The 5,333-nt window shown below is 36.4% G+C and overlaps 1 pseudogene; it reads right to left on the bottom strand.

The window, feature by feature from the left end:
• Window positions 1–4,084: 4,084 nt before the first annotated feature.
• Window positions 4,085–4,967, bottom strand: LOC104982901 (annotated as a pseudogene).
• Between the last annotated feature and the right edge of the window lie 366 nt (window positions 4,968–5,333).

Raw genomic sequence — 5,333 nt, 5'->3', positions numbered from 1 at the left:
CTCCTTGCAATCCAAGGGAGTCTCAAGAGTCTTCTCCAACACCACAGTTCAAAAACATCAATTCTTCTGCACTCAGCTTTCTTTATAGTCCAACTCTCATACCCATATATGACTACTGGAAAAACCATACTGGTACTGACAAGATATACCTTTGTTAATAAAGTGTTGTCTCTGCTTTTTAATGTGCTGTCTAGGTTGGTCATAGCTTTTCTTCCAAGGAGCAAGTGTCTTTTAATTTCATGGCTGCAGTCACCATCTGCAGTGATTTTGGAACCCAGAAAAGAAAGCCTGTCAGTGGTTCCATTGTTTCCCCATCTATTTGACATGAAGTGATGGGACCAGATGCCATGATCTTAGTCTTCTGAATGTTGAGTTTTAAGGCAAATTTTTCACTCTCCTCTTTGACTTTCATCAAGAGGCTCTTTAGTTTTTCTTAGCTTTCTGCCATAAAGGTGGTGTCATCTGCATATCTGAGGTTATTGATATTTCTCCCAGCAATCTTGATTCCAGCTTGTGCTTCATCCAGCCCAGCATTTCACATGATGTACTCTGTGTGAGAATGAAAGTAAAGTCTCTCAGTCATGTCCGACTCTTTGCAACCCCACAGACTTTACAGTCCAAGGAATTCTCCAGGCCAGAATACTGGAGTGGGTAGACTTTCCCATCTCCAGGGGATCATCCCAACCCCGGGATCAAACTCAGGTCTCCTGCATTGCAGGTGGATTCTTTACCAGCTGAGCCACAAGGGAAGCCCAAGAATACTGGAGAGGTTAGCCTATCCATTCTCCAGCCAATCTTCCTGACCCAGGAATTGAGCTGGGGTCTCCTACATTGCAGGCAGATTTTTTTTTACCAGTTGAGCTATCATGGAAACCCCTGCATAGAGATTAAATATGCAAGGTGACACTATACAGCCTTGACGTACTCCTTTCCCATTTGGAACCAGTTTGTTGTTCCATGTCTGGTTCTAACTGTTGCTTCTTGAGCTGCATACATATTTCTCAGAAGGCAGGTAAGGTAGTTTGATATTCCCATCTCTTGAAGAATTTTCCACAATTTGTTGTGATCCACACAGTCAAAGGCTTTGGCATAGTCAATAAAGCAGAAGTATATGTTTTTCTGGAACTCTCTTGCTTTTTCGATTATCCAGCAGATGTTGGCAATTTGATCTCTGGTTCCTCTGTCTTTTCTAAATCCAGCTTGAACATCTGGAAGTTCACGATTCATGTACTGCTGAAGCCTGGCTTGGAGAATTTTGAGCATTACTTTACTAGTGTGTGAGATGAGTGCAATTGTGCAGTAGTTTGAGCATTCTTTGGCATCACCTTTCTTTGGGATTGGAATGCAAACTGACTTTTCCAGTCCTGTGACCACTGCTGGGTTTTCCAAATTTGCTGGCATATTGAGTGAAGCACGTTTAACACCATCATCTTTTAGGATTTGTAATAGCTCAACTGGAATTCCATCACCTCCACTAGGTTTGTTCATAATGATGCTTCATAAGGCCTACTTGACTTCACATTCCAGGATGTCTGGAATATGAGTTGCATATTTCATTAATGGGATATTCCATTAATTAGTTAATCCATTTTAATTGACTAATTCCATTAATTAATGGGAGTTGCACTCCCAACTCATATGCTATTCCTGTCAGATATATTTTAATCTCTCCTTTTTAACAGACAGAGGACTTGAATAGACATTTTTTCCAAAGAAGATAAACAGTTAACCAACAGGCATATGAAATGATGTTCAGTATCACTAGTCATCAGGGAAATGTAAATCCAAACCATAATGAATCTTCACCACACAGTTGACAGAGTGTCAGAATGGCTTTAGTTAGAAAGACAACAAACAACTGCTCAGAAGGATGTGGATAAAAGGGAAGACTCTGGCACTAAGTTGTGATTGTAAATTGGTGCAGCCAGCATGGAAAACAGTATGGAGATTCCTCAACAAATTAAAATAGAACTACCTTTACATCCAGCAATCCCCCACCTTGTTATTTATCTGAATTAAAAAGATATGTGCTCGCCTATATTCATTGCAACATTATTCACAGTATCCAAGATATGGAGGCAGCCTAAGTGTGCATTAATAGATAATGAATAGAAAAAATATTATATATATATATGTAAATGCCACTCAGCCATTAAAAAAATTATAAAAATTTGCCATTTGCAGCACATGGATGGACTTAGAATGTATTATGTTGAGTGAAATAAGTCAGACAGGAAAGATAAATACTGTATAATTTCACTTAGTTATGGATCTAAAAAAAAAAAAAGGAACACATATATCAAACAAACAAACAAACCTGAAATCATAGATACAGAGAATAAACTGGGGGTGTGCCAGAGAGAAGAATATAGGGAAGAAAAGAAATATGTGAGGGACAGTAAGAAGTATAAAATAAAAATTAGTTGTAAAATAAATCAGTCAGGGTGTGAAATTTATAATGTAGGGGACATGGTCAATAACTACATAATATATGGTGACAAATCAAAACTAGACATATCATGGTGGTCATTTTGAAATGTGCAGAAGTATCAAGTCATTATGTTGTGTAACAGGGATTACAATAGTACAGTAGCTACACTTCAGACAAACAGTCAAGCAAACTTATAGCAAAGACGTCAGATTTGTGGTTACTAGAGACATAAAATTAAGTGAATGCAATCAGAAGGTATAAATTCTCATTATAAGATAAATAGTACTAGGGAAATCATGTTTGTTGCTGTTGCTGTTGTTGTAGTTCCTAAGTACGGTCTGACTCTTTGCAGCCCCACGGTCTGTAGCCTGCCAGGCTCTTCTGTCCGTGGGATTCCCAGGTAAAACATGATAAATATTAATGGAATTAATATTGATGTATGTTATATATGAAAGTTATTAAAAGTAAATCCTGATTCCTCATCACAAGGACATTTTTTTTTAAGCTGGAGAATGTATTTTTATTCTTGTAGTTTTATACTAGGAAGTCAACATTTAATAATCCATTATTCACAATTGAATTATAAAAATTTTTAATCCTTAAATTGTACAAAAATATCCTATGACTCCAAATTTTATCACTCTTTCAAGTCTGAGAAAAAAACGATCATGTAATTTAGTAACTTCTACAGACAGCAAAGTCCCACTGACTTAACATTTAGTCTGAAGTCCTACACTCAGATGAGAATTAAGAACAGCCAGTATCTAACTGGCCTGAAACCTGACTCTGCTCCTGGCTCAGGATTCCTGTAGTAAATCTGTAAGTCCACACTGAGACACAAAAATAAACTAGGGTGTGTACGTCATATAAAAACTTCACAGTAAAAATAACAAAAGTGTTAGCAAATTTCAACCGTATTACAGTTTTCATCCAATTAGCTTTCAAAATGCCTGATTAACTGAATTAAATGCAATTTTTAAAAACGTTTGCCCAGCATTTCAAAATGGTTATGGAGTATAACTTTTAAAATGTCAAAGTATATTGTACATATTGTACTTTTCTGCTAGGCTGGGCTGGTATCCTCCATGGCAAGATACCAAAACTACTGAATAATTACACTTTAAAATCATAGGTAATTGATTCATTTCCTTGAAATCATCATCATCACCAAAACCTTCCAGGATTTTATAAGATATGATTCTTTAAATACAATTTTAAATTTTAACTTAAAGAGGGAAAAAAGAAGACCCTAATATATTTGACTTATTTCCTTTTTTGGTCATTCAGTGACAAAAGAGAATTTTAAACAAATTATGTTTCATGTTTTTTGGCTTAATAAAAAGTTAAAATTTCCATTATCCAAATTAAGAAAAGTTTTACTAATCAGAAGCTATTAATTTTCAAAAGTCTATGTATGTCTGTCTGTAGGTCCTCTTAGAACCTTTCCAAACTTTCATAAACAATAGATTTTGATCAATTATGTATTAGAATCAAGTTAGGTAAGGAAAACATTTTGCAAAAATAAAATCACTTCCTAATATGCTTGACAAACTATTCATTTTCATTTGTGTTCCATTGAAGACATTACTGAAATCTGCCCAATGGTTTATTTCCAACTGTGATTATTTCCACTATGAAATTCTTCAGAATGTTTTAAGATTGGCTGTAGCTAGAGTTCTGACTTCCATCTGGACCCTGCTCTCCTTCACTGTTTGGAGGTGGTTTTGGTTTCAGCATCTTACTAAGAATAGTTGCCATCTCTTTTCTCTCATCAAATTTTTTCCACTGCTCATACAACTTTAAAATAACCGTGATTATTTCTAAAATCTTCTCCATATCCACAGAAAGCTCACCAAACCACTCTCTGGCATCTTTCTGCTGTACAACACAGGCTACATGCAGGCAAGCTAAAGCTATCATGAAAGGAGGATACAGTAGGCAAAGATCCATTCTGTAGGTATCATTCACTATCCTCCGTGCATGGGGAAGCAACACGTCTTCTTGGCCCATGCCCTGCACATACTGGAGCAAAGGTCTATAGGGATGATAGATTAAGCAACAATCCATTAATTCTAAAAGATAGAATTCACATTCTAATACATGGTTCATCTTATAAGGAAATTCCTTTGGCATATGAAAATCTAGTTTTCAATACACAAGTAGCAGCAGCAATCAATCTTGTATTTGAGACTACTCCAAATTCCTCTACTTTGGATGCCAAGAACACACATGTAGGAGCCATTAATACAGGATCTATACTTTTCAGAGAATACCTTGCATAGAATCTCTTGAAACAGACCTTAGCAGTGGCAATGATTTGTTGTCTTAATTTAAGATGTTCACCTAATGCTTGGATAACATTTGTAAAAAATATCTGTAATTTCCAATACTCTTCTTCTGAGAGAAACTTTAAATCTTTTTGGTGTTCCTTCAACAGATCTTGTTTATCCAAAATCCATTGTAAATAGTGGGAGCTCTGCCAAAAGTTCCCTGCCATGGAACACAGCTTGCTCTGATAAAAAAGCACCAGCCAGCGGAGCGGCCCGCAGAGCTACCATAGACCCAACCCTCCCGGTCACCGCGCTCCTTGATCTGAAGGCCTCAGCTCTGCTCCGCGGCCGTGACTGCGAGAGGAAGAAGATGGCACCCTATTCTCCTTCACAAGGAAAATTTTAAAATTTTCTTTAATGTTTTATCTTTATGAGATTATGTAATATCACTAAATTTACTGTTGTAATAATTTCATGATGTATGTAAGTCAGATTTATGCTCTACATATTACAAAGTGCTGTATGTCAATTTTATCTCAATAAAACTGGAAGAAAAAATAAAAAAGAAATGCTTAAGTAAGTGTTAGTCGCTCAGTCATGTACAACTCCTTGAAATTCCATGGACTGTAGCC

This window comes from Bison bison, unplaced genomic scaffold (genome assembly GCF_000754665.1).
Source record: "Bison bison bison isolate TAMUID 2011002044 unplaced genomic scaffold, Bison_UMD1.0 scf7180017860852, whole genome shotgun sequence".
Taxonomy (NCBI): Eukaryota; Metazoa; Chordata; class Mammalia; order Artiodactyla; family Bovidae; genus Bison; species Bison bison.
Note: the sequence above shows the minus strand (reverse complement) of the source record. Positions and strands in the feature narration are given on the sequence as shown.